General features: G+C 34.3%; 1 protein-coding gene across 1 annotated transcript in view; it reads right to left on the reverse strand.

Annotated features, from left to right (window-relative positions):
• Positions 1–20,946, reverse strand: part of EPHA6 (EPH receptor A6) — a 951,964-nt gene that overhangs the window by 720,271 nt on the left and 210,747 nt on the right.

Consider the following 20,946-nt stretch of genomic DNA (forward strand, 5'->3'; position numbering starts at 1 on the left):
GACTATTGGTGTAAATGGAACCACTGTCAATCTGGACAAAGGGGGACACAAAAGGAAAAATTGGAGTTTGTTGAGTGAGAATCATGGAGGCTCAGATCTGAAGCCAAGAAACCTTGGACAGAAGAGTGGACCCACCCATATACATGCAGAGGATGAGTCTTCCACCTTGTTGCAGTGGAAGAGTTGTGCTGCCTCAGGCCTTGGAAAAGGTACAGCACACTCCTGGGGACTGGGGAGAGCCTGCTTGCCACCAGATGGAGGGGCTGAGTGTGTGCCCTGGAAATGGCAGAAAGCCCAGGTATGGCCCTGATGTCTGGAGAGGATGGAGCCGAGAAAAAAGGTGTCTCCCTGAATGTCTCCCGAGCTTGATTCAGAAAGAAGTGGGCCACTACTTAGGCCCTTGGAAAGGGTGGGAATGCCACTTTCTAAAGGCAAAGGATAAATGACTTTTAGACTTTGAAATCCAATGGCATTTGCCCTCCAAGTTTTACATCTGTGTTCCTTCCAATTTCTCCCTATGGAAATGAAAACCTTGTATCATGTGACTACCCCTCCTTTGCATATTGGCACCAGATAACTTGTTTTGAGATTCACAGGACCACAGCCAGAAGAGAATTTGCGCCACTTTAATATCATTCAAGGTGATGCATATAGATGTCAAGTTGACAAGGGGTGGCAGGTGGTAGTTAAGTTCAGATATCAACTTGACCAGGTGAAGGTGCCTAGTTCTACTGCTGTAGACATGAGCCAATGGTACGTGAACCTCATCTGTTGCTCATTACATCTGTAGTTGGCTAGGAGGCGTGCCTGCTGCAATGAATGATGTTTGATTTAATTGGCTGATGCTTAAATGAGAGAGCTCAACACAGCACAGACCAAGCAGCTCAGTATACCTCATCTCAGCACTCACAGCTCAGTCCAGGCCTTTGGAGATGCAGAAAGAAGTCACCCCAGGGAAAGTTGTTGGAACCCAGAGGCCTGGAGAGAAGGCCAGCAGAGATTGTCCTCTGTCTTTCCATGTAAGAAAGAACCTCAGTTGAAAGTTAGCTGCCTTTCCTCTGAAGAACTAATGAAATAAATCCTCTTTTATTAAAAGTCAATCCATCTCTGGTGTGTTACATTCTGGCAGCTAGCAAACTCGAACAGATGTGGTAAATCAGAATGAATAACTTGGATGAACAGTTATATATTTCTGAACAGAAAACAGCTGTAATAATAGATAATAATGTAATCACAACTCTAGAGGGACATTTTTCAACTATACTGTATGAGAAAGAAACTTCAATATGAATGAACAAGATAAAATATCTACCACCCAGCTTAAGTTGATTTTTTCAAAGAACCAAAGGTAAGAGGGAATGTGGAATGGGGGTACAGAGAAGAGGAATAAACATATGCAAACTAAACCCTAGACAAAACAGAGAAATTGAGCTTCGGAACAGACCCATCAAGATAATCAGATGACTACATACCAGCAAAAAAATCACAAAGGCATACTAAAACATAAGAAGAAATGGCCCAGAAAAAGGAATAGATCAAACAGCTGGAAAAGACAGAGAATTTGGAGCAACTAATCAAAGATGTGCAAACAAATCTCAACCAATTCAAAGAAATGAAGGAAAATGTGATTATAGGATATTAAGAATGCATGAGAAGGGTGGGCCATGGTGGCTCAGAGGCAGATCTCTCACCTGCCATGCCAAAGACCCAGGTTCAACTCCCAGTGCCTGCCCATGAAAAAAAAAAAAAAAAAAGAATACATGAGAAGTATAAAAAATTTGAAAGTATAATCAGGTACTAGGGAAATGAAAGACAATAAAGATGAAATTTAAAATATACTGAGACACAGAGCAACAGATTTGAAGAAGCAGAAGAAAGAATCAGCAAGGTAGAAGACAAATCAATTGAACCTGAACAGACAAAAATAAAAAACAAATGGAGAAAAAAATGGAAAAATTTGAACAGGATCTCAGGGAAATGACTAACAACACAAAGCACACAAACATATGCATCATGGGAATCCCAGTAGGAGAAGAGAAAGGAAAAGGGCTATAAAGAAGATTCAAAGAAATAATGGCTGAAGATTTCACAACCCTTATAAAAGACATAAATATGCAAATCCAAGGAACCCCATGTATTATAAACAGAATGGGTCCAAATGGGCCCACTCCAATATTCATAATAATCAAACTGTCATAGGCTGAACAGGAGAAAATTCTGAAAACAGAAAGAGAAAAATGATTCACCCCGTACAAGGAAGCCAAACAAGACCAAGTGCCGATTTCTCATCAGACACCATGGAGGCATGAAGGCAGTGAATACCATATGTTTGAAATACTGAAAGAGAAAAACTGCCAACCAAGAATTCTCCATTAGCAAAGCTAACCTTCAAAAATGAGGGAGAGTTTAAAATATTCACAGATAAACAGAAGCTGAGAGAGTTTGTTAATAGACCAGCTCTATGAAAACTACTAAAGGGAGTTATGGGGCTGAAAGACAGGAAAAAAAGGTCTGGAGGAGGCCACAGAATTGAAGGGTATTGGTAAGGGTAACTGTTCTAATTTGCTAGCTGCTGGAATGCAATATACCAGGAACAGAATGGCTTTTTAAAAGGGGAATTTAATAAGTTGCTAGTTTACAGTTCTAAGGTCGAGAAAATGTCCCAATTAAAACAAGTCCACAGAAATGTCCAATCAGAGGCATCCATCCAGGGAAAAATACCTTGGTTCAAGAAGGCAAATGAAGTTCAGGGTTTCTCTCTCAAGTGAGAAGGCACATGGCAAACACAGTCAGGGCTTCTCTCTCACCTGTAAGGGCACATGGCAAACAGCGTCATCTGCTAGCTTTCTCTCCTGGCTTCCAGTTTTATGAAGCTCGCTGGGAGGTGTTTTCCTTCTTAATCTCCAAAGGTCACTGGCTCTGCTTCGTGGTTCTGCAGCATTCTCTGCTCTCTCTGAATCTCCTTCATTCTCCAAAATGTTTCTTCTTTTATAGGTCTCCAGAAACTTATCAAGACCCACCAAATAGGTGGAGATACATCTCCCTAATCCAGTTTAACAACCACTCTTGATTGGGATACATCTCCAGGGAGATCATCTAATTACAGATTCAAACATATTGTATTGAATAGGGATTATTCTGCCATTATGAAATGGGATTTTGATTAACACATGGCTTTTCTAGGATCCATACATCCTTTCAAACCAGCACAGTAACTTAAAGGATAAAAAGAGAGAGAGAGAAAAAATAGATATGACAATTAAAAACCAAAGGAGAAAATGGTTGAATTAAGAACTGCCTTTACAGTAAAACCTTTGCTAATGGATTAAATTTCCCAATCAAAAGACACAAATTGGCAGAATGGATTAAAAATTATGATCTATCCATATGCTGTTTTAGAACCAAAGATACAAATAGGTTGAAAGTGAAAGGATGGAAAATGATATTCCACACAAACAGTAACTAAAAATAAAGCTGGCGTAGCTATGCCAATATTAGACAAAATGGACTTTAAATGCAATAATTTTCTAAGAGGTGAATAAGGACACTGTATATTAATAAAGGGGACAATTCACCAAGAAAAATAACCATAATACATATTTATGCTCTTAATCAAGGTGCCCCAAAGTACATGAACAAACACTGGTAAAACTGAAAGGAAAAACAGGCAACTACCATAATAGTGGGAGTTTTCAACACAATACCTTCTCCAACAGATAGAAAATCTGAATAGAGAATCAATAAAATAGACAGAGAACCTACAAAATATTATAAATGAACTAGACCTAAGAGACATCTTCTTGTCAAAATGTCCATAGCACATTTTCTAGGATCAACTATATACTGGGGCCCAAAACAGGCTTTCATAAATTTAAAATCACTGAAATTATACAAAGCACCTCCCTGATCAAAATGGAATGAAACTGGAAATCAATAACAAACAGAGAACTGGAAAACACACAAATATATGGAGGGAAAACAACATGCTCTTAAACAAACAGTGGGTCATGAAGAAACTGAAGAGAAATCAGGAAATATCTTGAGATGAATGAAAAAAAAAACACAGTGTATTAAAACTTGTGGGATGTAGCGAAGACAGTGCTGAGAGGGGAATTTATAGCCCTAAATGCCTACATTAAAAGGGAAGAAATAGCTAAAACCAGTGACCTAAGTGAACAACTGGAGAAAGGACAGCAAACTATTCCCAGAGCAAGCAGACAGAAATAAATAAAATTACAGCATAAATTAATGAAATGGAGAATAATAAATCAATAGAGAGGATTCAGCAAAACCCAAAGTTGATTCTTTGAGAATATCATTAAAATTGACAAACCCTTACCTAGACTGACAAATACAAAAAAAGAGAAGCGGAAAATAAATAAGATCAGAAATGAGTGTGGGCTTGCATTACCATGGGCCCTGAAGAAATCAAGGAGATCATAAATAGTTACTATAAACAACCGTATGCCAACAAACTAAACAACTTAGATGAAATGGACAACTTCGTAGAAACACACAAATTACACTGACTTAAGAATAGAAGACCTCAACAAAGTAATCACAAGTAAAAAGATTGACTCAGTCATCAAAAACTACCAACAAATAAAAGCCCAGGATCAGATGGCTTCACAGGTGAATTTTACCCAGCATTCTAAGAACAAATAACATTCCTGTTCAAATTCTTCCAAAAAAATTGCAGAAATGAGAACACTACTAACTCATTCTATGAAGCCAACATTACCCTAATACTACAGCTGGATAAAGAAACTACAAAAAAGAAAACTTCAGACCAATCTCTCTAATGAATATAGGTACAAAAATCCTGCACAAAATATGTGGAAATTGAACCCAACAGCACATTAAAAGAATTATACACCATGACCGAATGGGTTTTATTCCAGGTATGCACATCTGTTTCTGTGGTTCAACACAAAAAAAATGAATTAATGTAATAAACCACATTAACAAATTAAAAGGGGAAAAAAAACACACAACAATCTCATTTGACCCAGAAAAGTCATTTGACAAAATTCAGTATCCTTTCATGATAGAAACACCTCAAAAGGTAGAAATTGAAGGAAACTTACTCACTTGATAAAGGGCATATATGAAAAATCCACACCCTCTAAGACTGGGAACAAGACAAACATGCCCACTGTCACCACTACTATCAACATTATGCTAGAAGTTTTTGCTATTGCAATCAGGCAAGAAAAAGAAAGTCAGTCACAATAGGACACATATTGTATGGGCTACCTCATGTGAATTAATTATAGTATGTAAACCCACAGACATAAAATGGAGAATAAAGGTTACCATAAAGAATGGGTAGCACTTGCTTAACATATGCAGAATGTTTACCTAAGTTGAACTTAAATGTTTGGAAATGGACAGAAATGATGGTAACACATTATTGTGAAAATAATTATCAGTGCTGAATGGATGGTGAATGTGGTGGAAAGGAGAAGTTTAAAATCATGTTTGTTGACCAGAAGGAAAGTTGTAGGTTAAAACACGGGAATGCGCAACACAGTGAATCTTGTGGTACACAATGTTCAAGATTAACTGTACAAATTTTAAACGTTTCTTTCAAGAACTAGAGCAAATGTACAACACTAATACAAGGAGTTAATAATAGAACAGAATATGGGGATAAACGTACTTATTGTAAACTATGGACTCTAGTTAACAGTAATATTTTAATACTCTTTAATATTTTAAAACTCTTTCATGAACAGTTACAAATGTGCCACACAAATAATATGGATTAATAATGGGGGAGAAAGGGTAAAGATACATGTGGATTTGAGTTTTCTTTATTTTTATTCCTTTTCTGTAATGAAAATATTCTAAAATTGATCATGAAAATATATGCACAACAATGTGAAGCTACAATGAGTCAGTGATTTGTATACTTTGAGATGGGTTGAATAGTGAATATATCTCAATAAAATTGTATTAAAAATAAATGACCAACAAAATGAGGCAATAATTAATTTACAAGGAAAAATACTGAAGATAAATAAACAGAAAACTCCTATACATACACGACATTTTATAATTTGTATTTTCTATTTTGGCTGAAAACAAAGGTACTAATTTACACTAAACAAATAAATATATGGCGTATTCTGGACATATATTTGTGAAAAGACACTTGTTCAAATTATAAACCACTTGGAGAGAATTTCAAAGGATGCACATTTAATAACATAAAAAGCATAGCATATAGCACTGTGGGCTCTATGTAAGTATATGTCACTTCATAAGGATAATTATTTAAGTAGTAATTGTGGTAAAGTCCTTAAATTCAGGGACTGTGGAAATTCACTGAAATTCAGAGCTTCCCAGGATCTGAGAAGTATATAATAAATGTTTGGTAAACCTAAGTCATGCTATAATAAACACATAACTGCTGATGCTAAAACTCCAATCTAATTCAAAAGTAGAAAGAAATGAGAACCTACTGGAAATTATTTGAATCCTGTGGTTAACATAAATGTTTGCTTTCTATTTTCTAAATGAAAGATAATCTAAACTTTACTTACCATTTATTCCTGTGCAACCTTTTACATAAAGAAAATTATTACCTCACCATTTTTTTTTAAGAAATACATTTGAGCGTCTAGCCAGGCAGTTATCAAGATGTTGCAAAATGAAAGAATTAATAAGGTAGTACCAAAGAGTTTGCAAAGGAGGAATTAGGATTCAGGGAATGATTATTACTGAATCATTGTGTAGATATTACTTTTTACTTTCTGATATAGTCGAACAGACAGAGAGTTACACCTGAACTCTCTGAACTGTAATCCTGCTGCCTTGATCTCTGATAATGACTGTATAACTATATAGCCTTTATCTTCTGATTATAAAAAACCTATGACTGACCTTCACTTATACCTCCTTATCCTGTTTTCAACTTCATAGAATAATTAACAGTGCTGACAATAAAGAGAACCCCTATGCTTATTAATGAAAGGCCTTGAATCAGCCCAGAACTAACCCACCCCAATTCCAAATCTTCTCTAAACTAGTCATTTGGAGCCATTTTGCTCATTATCCTAAAATGTGCCCATCTTTTGATACTAGAAAGCCAACAGTTACAGCAGTTCAAGGAGAGAGTATTTTTAGGTCAACAGGCCTTCTGATCTCCTGCTTCTCACGTAGCAATAAATTATTTCTTTATTTGAAACCCTGATGCTTCAGGAATTGGTCATTTGAATGCATGGGGTAGAGAACCTATGCTTTTGACCCATATCTAGCCCTTGAGAAATGTCTCCTAAATCACTAGCCAGCACTGGGCTAACACGAATTTTTCCTCTTGAAAACACATGCAGACAGACATGCTAATCTATGTTTTTTGTTTTTTTCGTGGGGGGGGGGGGGCTGCTGATCTCTTTCTCAGATTTTCTGCATTTTAATAAAAAACTTTTTCCAAAACATAAAATATGAAATCATCTATTAAATACCTTTGAAATTATATTTCTTAGAACAGATATTTTAATAAATGACTGAATAAAAAGATGACTACTTTTAAGGAAATCAGTTCCACTAGAAGTTTTATTTTGGTTAATTGTAAAAATGCTATACACTAATAACTGGCTCAAAAGGACAAGTTTGATAGATTACTTTGTATTTTCCAGATATCCATTAAAACATCCTTATAAAGATAGTTTTCACCTATAGGCAGGGTCCGCAAATTCTTTATCCATAAAGCACCAAATAGTAAATATTTTAGGCTTGGTAAGCCATATGGTCTCTGTAGTAACTACTCAACTTTGTAATTATAGCTCAAAAGCAACACAGACTATATGTAAATGAAATGGACTTGACTATGTTCTAAAAAAATGTTATATTCCAAAACTGGCTGGATTTAGCAAGTTGGCTGTAGCTTGCCAACCCCTGCTACATGTATTACATGATATTTTAAAAATCCAAAATTTTCATTTGATTCAGAATCCATAGTTACTGTTTAGAGGGGGGGAAATCAAAAACAAAAACATAATTTAGCTTTAAAGTTTAATCCTTGTGACTAATTATATTCTTTTCACTTTTTTTTTTCTTCAGAAAAGGACTATTGCATCATACATGTTAACTTCCGTGATAATCCTATTTTGTACCCTACATATCAGCCTCTCTTTATTACAAGTTTGCTTTAGGCTTTCCCTTTGGAGCTTTTCCATCAATTGAGATTCAATTGATGCTAATTACTCCCAGGGTCTAAAGAGTGTGGCCTTCATGTGCCAACAAAATTCTTCTGGAGTTTAGGACTACTGTTCCTACTTACAAATCATTATTGCTCCCTCTCAGCAACTCATTTACTACAAAGAAAGAACCAGTGTATTAAATAATCCTTCTATTCTCATCATTATTTAGTGATCTTTATTTTACCATAGATTAATCTATTTCACGAAATTTAGTCTATTTTTCCCTCCCTATTTGGTACTATTGATACACACTTCTCTTTGGGTTTAATACTTCATATTTTAAATATTCTCCTTTGAAAACATTTTAATATCTGCCATTGCTATTTTTGTCCTTGATTGTTATTTTCAAACATTCTTACATTTCATTCCAATTATTATTTCATGTAAAATATAGAATCATACTGAGTTCAAAGTGGTAAAAATAATGATAATATTTTGAGGGTGTGATTTGTTTATAGCTCTAAATTAACATTTCTATCTTCCAAATACTTAAACCTCTCATCTAAGAAAACAGTATTTATATCTAATTATTCTATGATCATTTACATCACTCAAAGCAAACCTTAATTCATTAAATTAACGTCATCTCAAATCTAACAATTTTAAGAAAAATATACAGTTCAACATTAAAGTAATAATCCATCAAGACCACCTAACTTTTTTGAATCAAAGACAGGTCATTTAAATAAATAAATTATAAAAAAAAATCTCATGAATAGTTAAATAGGGAAATTTTAGGTATACCTAAATAGATGCCAGAGTACTTTAGAGAAAATACAGCACTTATCATGAATAAAAATATTTACCTAAATAATGCATGCCATTTATTTTATAGCATACTTGGAATATTTCATAATTATGTCTAGCATCTCATATGCAGAACAAATCAGTTTGTATTAGCAATCTAAAATTACATGTGAATCCACACATGTAAAATTAGGTTTTTAGTAGAGTATATATGCTCTTGATGATAATGCAATTGTTAATTCCATACAGAATCTTGGGAAAAGTTCTTGAATAACCCATTTTTATTTTCATTTCAAAGCTTTACAAATTAATACACTTTTTAGATTTAATTTCATTAAAATATGTAATTAATCAACATAGAGATAAGGAATAAAGGCTTTAATTTTCACCATGGTAGGTTGGAAAATAACTCATCTTGAATAATAAACTCTAAGCCAAGAAGAGAAATAAAGCAAAAAAATTAAAATGAGGATGTTATTAGAAGAAAAAGACCAAAAAAACCCTGTAATCCTTTTTAAAGCATTCTCTCCCAGATAATGGTTGTTTATTTCTGTCCAACACAATACGGTTTGCATCTTTCAGGAGATGTTCATGAAGTTTTATAGCAGCCATTTTTTTTGAGATGCGGGGGGTGCATAGTCTAGGAATTGAACCCGGGTCTTCCACATGGAAGGTAGGCACTCTAACCACTGCACTAACCCGTGCACCCAGCAGTCACTTTAATACTGTGAGATAATAGGGATAAATCATGTATTTTCCTTTTCCACTGTTGAAGATAAAGCAGTGCTTGTTTTTATGCTCCCAAAGTTACCATCAGCTGTTGGTACTATATGCTTCTTTATGTGGTGATAGTCTTTGTATACAACAACTGCCAAATGGAAATCTCCATTCCTTTAATTTTATAGTCACTTTGACGTTTATTATAAAAATGAATCTGCCATTTCCAGTGTACTATATTCCTTATTTATTGAGCTTCATTCTAAAAAGCAGATAATTGTACTAAACTCAGACTGAAAATGTTAACTGGTTATTGGAATTTATTTTTCATATAGATCTCATTATGGGGAATTATTTATAATACTAAAATTACCCATTACATAGTACTATACACAAAAATATCAAGTACATAAACAATTATTTTTTCTTAAATAATTTTCATGAAAAATTGAGGACAGCAGTAATTTATAATCTTATAAATTAAGATCATCTCAGGGAACTAAAAATATGTTAGGACTCTCCATCAATATCACCATAACATGTGTTTTAGTCTATTACCCCATCTCCAGAAATTATAGAAATTGTTACAAGAAACGAAATCAAGAATACTGTCTTCACCAGTGATACAACATATGTTAAAATGAAAATGAGCATGTTACGTGCATTTATATCTGACATTCTAGCTTACAACCCCATATCATCCACCACTTTTTCACTATCTAGCTTTTCCTTTGACATTTACTTCGGTAGTTTATTTTCTCTGGAACTTTATTCTCCTTTTAAAATGTACTTCCTCAGGGCTTAGATGGAAGAACATCCAGGTGATACAAATCACTATCTTTGTTTTTTAATGGAGGATTCAGTTAAGCACACCTATATAGTTTTAATGCTAGCTCTGGATATATAATGAAAGATTTGTAAGATAAAATTAGTCCCTACAGTACAAGATAAGCTATATTATACTTTTACTATTTATAACTATTATAGTACTTGGAATATGATTTAATCAGATTATGTATAGATTTATTAAAGTCATTATTAAATGAATTTATTAAATTCAGTATTGTATTATTAAATTGTATCTTTATAAAACAAGTGGAGTTTTTTCCTCTCTGGTAACTGTCTGTCATTATATCTTTAATGTACAACATAATATCAGAGGAGAAGGTGTACCCTGATTGTTCTCTGTTGCTATTTGAGAATACAACACCTTCTTAAAAATAGCTAAAACCTATTTATTTCTACAGAAAGAGAATAAGGTTTGAATTAACAGAAATAACTTTTCTTTTAATGTTTATTTTGGCATTCTTAGTTCAGTTTATAACTAGTACCATGAAACTGTGATATATATCTTCGCTTATTGCTTGTCTATGGATCAAAAAGGAAAATTCTGAACCTCTGAAATAAACTTTACTATTGAAGTTCACATCACAAAACCTTTACAATGTTGATTATGTCATTTACAAAACTTATCAACTCTATGCCAAGGCTTTTCAGAAACAGTTGTGCACTCGGAATTTGCTCTTTCTTCTTAGACTCATTGGATACAGATGACTACTGAGATATATATAGAAAATACATAGTTCTTTGATTTTGTGTATGAAAGAGGGCCTTAACAACCAAGAACACTGGCCTTGGAATGTAATGTGAATGAAAAATGAACTTCTATATATGAAGGCTCTGGAGTTTGGAATTTTATTTGTTACCTCAGCTAAATGATACCCCTCCTCCCAAAAAATAACAGAAAAAATGGCTACACCCTTCAACTGGGATACACAGCAAATAAAAAACCAAAAATACGTAGCATTAATATAGTAGTCAGAGCACAAGGCAGGTGATGCATAAATTGTTCTAGGAAGATGAACAGATGGAAATCCACATTATATTGCTAAAAGTCTTGGAATAACTTTGACGTACAATAAATTGGAAGACAGGTCAAGCATTATTTCTCTATGTTAACTGCTACTTGGTACATTATTTCAAGAAAGAGATGAGCTCAGGCAATAATTGGCTGGGTATAAAGTTAGAATAAAAAGAAATAGAAAAGTGTAGAACAGTAGTCCTTGTAGTACTGGAAGAGATGATTTCTTTTTCATCAGACAAAAACAAAACTGGAAGGGAAAAAAATCACCTTTCCCACCAAAGGTACTCAAGACATCCTAGCTAAACAAAGAAACTCAGCCATATGGCTAATATCTATCCCATTCTATTGTTTAAGATGACCTCAAATTTAGTTGCCATTATGTGAATGAAGAAGCAAATAAATTAATAAAGTGCACTTAAAAACTATGTCAAAGAAGAACTTTGGTAGCGGCCTTTGCAATGCAGCGTCTAGTACATAGAATTGACAAAAACAAATCGATCAAAAGTTCTATTACGATTTTTGGTAAAATTTTTTTGCCAAAAAATCACAAGTCTGACTTAAAATGACCTCCAAATGGATAAGCATGAAAAAGCAGGCTCTAAAGCTGTTCAGCCACCAATAACCACTTCAGAAATCACCATAGATGGTAAAAGAAGAAGCTCATTAAATAAAGAACTCACAGAAACTTGCCAAAAGACCACCAAAGGATATGCTTCGGCAAAAAGAATAGTGAAAAGAGAAGATAATGATAGGAAAAGTTAAGAGAATAAAAACTTTTACATTTCTTTGTGAGACTAAATCTTTACTTCATAAACCTATCAGTTTCTTTGGTTGTTTAATTTTTTTTAATTTCATGATCATAAACTTAACTCTGTAATCCAGCTAGACTTGGAAGGGAAGGATAATGTAGAACCCAAAGAACCATAGCGAGAGCACAAAGAATACTGAGAACAGACTACAGGAGGTGAGACACCCCCTGAGTTACAAACGGAATGGTCTGGTGATTAACATATATCACAAATCAAATTTATTAGACTTGTTTACAGTCAGCAGTGGTGATCTTCTTGCCGGTCTTGTCATTCCTGGACCCAAAGCACTGCATGGCTTCCACAATACTCATGCCCTCTTTCACCTTGCCAAAGACTACATTTTGCCATCCAACCACTCAGTCTTAGGAGTACAGATGAAAAACTGGGACCCATTTGTGTTGGGTGCAGCACTGGCCACAGATAGGATGCCAGGAACCCTACACCTATGCTTCAAGATGAAGTTCTCATCATCAAACTTCTCCCCTTAGACAGACTTGCCACAAGGGCTGTTATGTGTCTGGAACATAAAACTCAAGGAATAAGTCTGTCAAAGCAGGAGCCCTTATAACCAAATCCTTTCTCCCCAGTGCTCAGAGCATGAAAATTTTCTGCTATCTTTGGAACTCTGTCTACAAACAGCTTGAAGGAGATGAGGCTCAGGGGCTCACCATGGTCAGCAATGTCCACAAACACAGTAGGGTTGACCACGGCTACAGGAGCGGGGCTGCTGTGGTGAGTGGCGCCGTCTGTAAGGATAAACCTATTAATTGCTTGTTTAAAAGGCAGAACTAAACTTCTAGACAACATTTATAAGGGAGGTGGCAATTTCAGTGGGTGGCATTGTGTGTCATTTTGGGAAACTCGTACAGAGATGCAGAATAAATTTTTCCTCTCAGAAATAAAAGTGTTAAGATTTCTTTTAAAAAACTTTAGATAACCTTTATAGAAATGTGATCTTTAGCTTTCAACACAGGAGAGAGTAAAACAGAGACTGAAACTGAAGTTAAAATATGATTAAAATATTTACTAAAAATGTTTATTTCAAGCCAATGTTATTATAACCTATGATTTTAAACTGTGACAAATAACAAATTATAATACAATGGTTTAACTTTATTCTGTCTTACTTAGAAATACCTTCTATTTCTGAACTTCTTCCAGCTTCTTGATTTCATATTCTTCTCAAGCTGTATGAAAGTCTGAAATTGCTTCATGAAAAAATAGCTTTCTTTGAAATTGAAGGCTATATTGTAAGAATTTAGTTTGTGAGAACCTTTAGAAAGTGAAAAGATTTTTGGGGCAATAAGTCTGCCCCTTTTTTCTAATTTCAATCTCACCTTTCAGTTTTTCATCATATACTAACATCTCCGTAATTCCAAGAAATCCTGATGTTTCAAATTTCCATATGCTCCCTGCTTCCACAGTCATCTCTCATAACATGATTAGACAAAAGATCATAAACAGAGAGCATAAATCTTCCTGAACTGCAAGAGAAGACTGTATCATGAAGCTTTAATAATAGCACCCTTTAATAGATAAAACCAAAGCTATGTCACTAAGAGCCCTATTTATCCCACTCACCTCTGTGAACAATAATACAAAGGTCCAAGAATTGCTACCATCCTTTCCTTCTGAACTGTAAAGCAGTGCTAAAAAGAATAAATTAAAAAAAAAAAGCCTGTTTCTAGAAAGAGAGAAGGATTTTAAAAATTCCCTATGTTTTAGAACTTTCATTTCATTAACCAAAATGCTATTTGTTAAATTATATCATGCAATACTAAAAGACTTAAAGCAGGCATCCTAGCATGTAGATTTACTACAAACTCAAAATTCCCAGCAGGTCTTAACTAATCTCTCCAGTACAAGTGTCACCACCTAAATGAGCTTTAGCCTAAATTATATCCAACAAGAGCTTATTAGGGATTCATGTCACTTCAGAACTCCTACAACTGAACAAAAATTGCATTCAATTTTGCATGTTGTTTCCAATTATTTCTTCCATAGTATTAAAATATTCTTAGATATATAAAGTGAAAAACTACTTGGCGTAAATTAGTATTTTAAGAATCAATGTAATTTTAAAATTTAAACTCTTAGAAAAAAACAGGCATTAATTGGACTGAATTAAGACAATTAAAAATTAAATTTATTACATCAATATGCCAATATGAAAATTTTAATTATGAACTTATGAAATAAAAAGAATCATTATATAAAACTTGAGATTTAAGACAAGAATAAAATATTGCTTATTATGAAAAGAGTAACCTAAATTATTTGTGCTCTGTTTTAAATTTTACCATATCTGTTTGTTATAATGTTTCTCAGTTTAAATCTGATTGATACAGCAAGAATAAGAGGCTTCTCTCTTTTGTGCTTCCAGCATTTGGATCTAGATATACTTGAATATTATTTTGGAGAAAGGAATCATAAAGTCAAACATTCAGTAGTACAACAATTAGGATAAAATAGCACAACATAGTATTTATATGTGATAAATATTCATCATTAATTAGATGCAGATAATATGGATAAATATGGAGTTATTCTACTTCAAACCAGCTCATTCTGTCTTTGTTACCTGGAAGACCTAGGATTTTAAAGTTCATTCACTCAGATTATGAAAATCCCTAAAGCTTCAATGTAAATTATCCTATTATCATCTTTAATGGTAAAGTTTCAGAGAAATCCATATATTTACACATCATCCTCAGGAACCTAAATTTCAGAATGGGTGTATATGTAATTTTGCTCTTCTAATAGTTCCCATAGCAGACTTCAGAAAACAAACATAGGGAAAAAAGAGCCTAAGTAACAAGGAGCAATTTGGGGCTGCTCTGCTCTGGGTTCGGCAGGCAGGGAAATTTAAACCAATAAGGTGAAGGCCTGGGAAGAAGAAAAAGTGGATGAAAAAGGGAAGGCAAAGAAAGAAGGAACAGATGCACGGAGAGAGGTATGATGGGTAGGTTCATGTGTCAACTTTGTCAGGCGATGGTGTCCAGTTGTTTGGTTAAGCTAGCACCAAACTGTTATTGTGAGGACATTTTGTGGACTATAATCAGCAGTTAATTGATTGCACCTATGGCTGATTACATCTACAGTCAACTGAGGAGATTGCCTTCAATGAGAGAAGTCTCACCCAATCAGCTGAATGCCAAAGGAGAAGTGATGATTTCAGCAGTCAGAAGATTGAATCTCCATCTACTTCAGCCAGCAAGCTTCTCCTGGGGAATTTACTGAAAATCTTCATCGGCTTTCCCAGCTTGCAAGCTGCCCTACAGAATTTGGACTTGTGCATCCCCAGAGTCACATGAGACAATTTTTATAAAAATCTCATAATATTTGCAGGTATCTCCTGTTGGTTCTGTTTTCCTAGAGATCCCTGACTAACACAAGAGGGAAGGAAGATGCACAAAGGCCAGACTGAGGAATAACCTAGCACTAATTACAGTATAGCCCCAGGAAATTAAATTCTACTCTCAGTACCTTAGTATCTGGATTTATAAAATGAGAAATAAAAAAACCTTCTGTGGCCCTTTAGATCTAAAATACCACAACCCTCTCTGAAGAAAATCTTCCTATTTCTCAGAGATGTGCAGAAACATAGCATTCCATAAATTACCAATAGCTTCTACTTTTAACTAGTAGAGCCTGCCTCTCTGAGCCCTGTGATTGCTCACGTCAGTAATTTTCTTATGCTTTAATACATGTATGATTTTAAATAAACCTCTTATCTGACATTCCTGGTGAGGCAGACACACAAACACTTTGTACAGGAGACATGCCACAGTAGTACAATGGAGAGAAACATTAGCTTTATGAAGACCTAAGACAGATAACCTAAAAGGATGAACACAGAAAAAGGAAGCAGAGAAGACTTCCTAAGCAGCTAGATGACATACAGCAGGAGATCCGAAAAAAACAAGATATATGAAAACACATGGATTGTTCAAAGTGTAAGAAGAATACAGCACATGAAATTTGTGGAAGCTAGAATAGAAAGAACACAACCAAGTACTGAAGTCCCTTCAAAGCCATGGGGAATAACCATTTTTAATAAATATATTGGAAAAGAACTGGAATGCTTTCATAACACAAAGCACTTAAATTATCAGAATTTAGAAAGTAAGCAACTTTAGAGCCTCAACGATCCTAGATGAGGCACCAAACATGAGTAAAACCATTTTAAATACCCAGCTTTATGAGGTCTCCAAGTAACTATAGTTGCTTGAGTGACCTCAGAAAAGACGAGCAGGAAAATGACCTGGCCAATTGCAGTTCAGATTGCAGAACTCTGAACAAAAAAATTTATACGAGACACAGGATGCTGCCATAGCAAAAACCTAAAACACGGCATTTGCTTTCAGACTAGATAGTGGGTTGGGGCTGGAAAAGTGGCAAGGAGACTGTGAATGGAAGCTAGAATGGCAGTACAGAGACTGCATTTGGTGGGTAATGAAGTGTCAATCTCTGCTGTGTACCGGGGAAACAACTAGCATCAATACTGTTTTATGATAGTTTAGAAGATAGAAAAAGTACTTAATGTTGTAGATCTGATTAAGGAGATTTGTCAGAGAGATGCTGAAATGAGAATCTGGCACATGAGCAATTCGTTACGAAAAACGCGGATGATTCAGAATAGAGCCAAGAAACCAGAGCTAGAGCCAAGAGCAGCAGAGACGCAACACCAGGGACCAAAAGTTGGCTCTAATCAAAGATCAGTTTTGTCCCTGGAGAAGGGGATTCTGACATTTTCCTAGCTGGAATTCAGAGTTACAATAACCAGTTTTCTCATTCTATGGCCTTTTGGAATGAGAAAGCCTTTTGCAGTTATTCTGTTCCTGTCAAAGCATGTATGCTGCATGTGTGGGGAACAAAATAACTGTTTTAGTTCTTAGTTCTCCATGGCAAGAGGAGCTTTAGCTGTGAGGCTTCATGCATATTTGGAACTGATTTTAATGTGCAATTCTGGAATTCAACAGAATTCCAAAAGTCTGGAAGGGGTGGGATTTGGGGGCAGAAAGGAGGGATATTAATCATGAGTGTCCAGAGAGTCAACTGCGGTATAGTGCTATATTTCCAGCCCCTGTGAAACATATTTCCCAATATTCACCATCGTGTATAGCCTCTTCCTTACATACACTCTGAACCTGGTCAAGTGAAAAACTCCTCTTGGAAGCCAGTCACTGCACCATAAAGAAGATCAGATTAGACTTTAAACCATGGGAGGCCACCTGGGGCCCTGGAAGCAGAGAGGCCATCTTGTACATTACTACCTCAGTCAAGCAGCTCAACTCAGCTGCATAAGTGACCTTCATTTACTCTAAATTAAGCAGAAGAACCACCCAGCTGACCTCTAAGAAATAATAAATCATTGTGACTTTAAGCAATAAGTTCTGGGTTGTTTAATCTCATAGTAAAATTATGAAATAATAACTGAAACATACCTTATTTATCTTTACTTCCATCACCTATGAAAGTAATTAAGAGATAATAGATGCTCAAAAAATGTTGATAGTTTAAATAAATTAATTAATCTGAAAGAACAGACAAAGGAAAGCCACATAAATATATAGATTTTTTTTCTTTTCTCATTATATGTATTTAGTCATATTACAAATTGAGCTATGGTTTATTCATATAAAGTTTCAACTAATTTGACATTTAGATTATGTATAATTTATAATTTTGAGATAAGCTGTTGATAGACAACAAAGGTAAAGATAAAAAATTATTAATTGAATAAAGAAAGGGCAATACAAAGCATCAAGAACTCACACACAGGGGCGGGCCGCGGTGGCTCAGCGGGCAAAGTGCTTGCCTGCTATGCCGGAGGACCTCGGTTCGATTCCCGGCCCCAGCCCATGTAACAAAAACGGAGAAACAGAATACAATAAAAAACAAGAAAATGTTTAAAAATGTTTCCCTTTCTTCCTTCCTTCCTTCCTTCTTCCTTCCTTCCTTCTCTCTGTCTTTCCTTTAAAAAAAAAAAAAAAAAAAAAAAAAAAAAGAACTCACACACAAATGAATACTCCAAAATAAAGACTGGTAGTAGTATAAAATACCCATCTCTAAAAATGAGGTCTCTGCAATAATTCTGAGCTCACTCATGTTTCTAAAAGGCAACTTACTATGTTCAACTGTATGACTGTTCAAAGTAACCAGGCACATATGCTTGCTTTTAATAGTTTCCCATATACATTATCATTAGCTGATTATAACCACTACTCTATTCTTGAATAAAGAAACTGCGGTTTCAAAATTAGCAAGTCATGATTTAGAGTTCAAACACAATTTTTCGGATTTCTGCTATCCATCATAGGAAGATAATGAACACTTGTACTATGCCCACTTCTTCATATTTCTGCAATCAGCTAAAGGATAATAAAGATGACATACCATAAAAGCGGAGTTCAGCAGTAGCTCTACTATAACCAATGCTATTTATTATGTGTCCCAAACCATCCTTGCCAAATAATTGAAGAAAGTTTTAAGGATATAAAATAATGAAATTTCACAGAGCATTAATACTAAGAAAAAAACATGTAGACAACATAATTGGCTGCTACCTTTGGCCAATGCCATATTTTAAAAAAACACAAATATTTAATAATAGGTAATTATGCAAATCCTTTACTTTAACTATGAAATTACTTTAGAATGATTTTAAAAGTTTTCTTATTTTTGCCAATTAATGCTTAGCTTCTAATTTACAACTCTGTAAATCTACATGAACTTTAGATCACTCTGTAAAACAGATTCTATCCTGAGTTTTTATCTTCTCCATGTCATTATAAAATTATTCACACATTAATATAAAATATGTATAAACACCCTCATCCAAAGAACAATTCACGACTTATTTTTGCTCCATTCTGTCTTTAGTATAGCTTAGTAATAATTTGGAATCAATCTGTAATAATAAACTAGAGTAAAACAGATTTTAATGATTAAATAGTGGAGGAAAGCTGGCTCATACTATATAAAAATATATTACAAAAAGTCTACAGGCTTTTGCAAATATTAATATCCTCAAATGACCAAACATAATCATCACTGGGCATTCTACAGGATTTTATGATTCAAGAACCCTAATGTTTCATAAATAGATAAAAATTTTAAAAATTCACATCATCCATGACCCTTATATACATATGCTAGGGTCTGAACCACGTTCTCCACAAAAGGCTTGTTTAGGTCTTGGCCCATGGTCCTGTGGGGGTGTGAACCCATTTTAAATAAGACCTTTGAAGGTATTATTAATTTAGGCATTCCCAAACTGATTGGGTGGACCATTTAACCAAATATGGTTAAAGTCCTTAAAAGCAAAGGAAATTAGATACAGAGAGAGAAACTAGAAGTCACTGGAACCTGAAAGAAAATGGACAAGACACTGTCACGTGTATTGCCAGGAGATGGAAAAGCCAAGAATTCCAGATATGGCCAGCCAGCCAGAAGACATCAACCCTAAGGAGGAAGCAAGCCTTCTAGCTTTGGAAACGGTGTGTCAATAAATTGCTATTGATAAGCCAACCCATTGTGTGGTATCTGTTTTAACATCCAGGAAACTAAAACAGTACACAAGAAAGTTTTTTCTTATTTTTTAACTTCTCATCCATTTTAATGAATATATCTGTAGCATCAACAAAGAAGTCAATAAATTGAACATGACTCTGCAGAAAGATCCCTGTAAAGAATTTACCACTGAGAGGGAAATGTCTCTAGTTACTGTCATTATTTGACAAGCAAAATTTTGTTTCTATAATTGTGTTTTGATTATGAGTTGTAAATACAAACACAAACTAATATGGATAACTGATTATCTGTATCAGGAAATACATAAAAAATTTAAAAAATCCACACACATGTGTGCACACAATTAATAAGCCCTCATAAAAATGATCTATATAAAAAAGAAAAATGTTTCATTTTGAAAATTGTAGGCATTCCATTTGCATAAATTATGAAAGGTACAGTTCTGAACTTTATAAGCACTGTGTTGTGTTAATATTTTCTAAAAATGAAATCTTATACAAATACTATTAAAATAAAAAATCAAATGTGTTATATGGTGGGAAGTTGCATTTAATAGTAGCAAAGGGTAAATTAATCCTTGATGAAGTCCACCAAACACTCTAAACCCATATAAACTATCCTAGATGCTTTTTAAATAAAACATAACAGAATTCATTTATTTATATGTAATTTCATATTAAGCAATATTCATTTATTACAATTCAAGATGGAGAAAAGAACGTTCAAAATGTCTTCAAATTATTTATTCTCTATAAACCAACAAAACTTGAAGATCATTTTGAAACCCCTTTGTTTTTTTGTTGCTGCTGTTGCTGTTTCTTTCCATTATAACTATAAGGTGCACACCAGCAATTCATATTGCTTCATTACTTTACTGAAGGTTATACATAGAAATACTTACCACAGTATATAATTTATATTCAATTTTCATATACCTTTTCCAGAGAAACAGAAATCTTCTTCTGATTAATACTTCTTTCATCACTAATTCTGCCAGTAATAGCACTGAACATAATTTGAAAATAAATATATAACATACCTACCTTAGAATAAATCATTGTTTAAA

The sequence above is a fragment of the Tamandua tetradactyla genome, chromosome 10 (assembly GCF_023851605.1).
Source record: "Tamandua tetradactyla isolate mTamTet1 chromosome 10, mTamTet1.pri, whole genome shotgun sequence".
Classification (NCBI taxonomy): domain Eukaryota; kingdom Metazoa; phylum Chordata; class Mammalia; order Pilosa; family Myrmecophagidae; genus Tamandua; species Tamandua tetradactyla.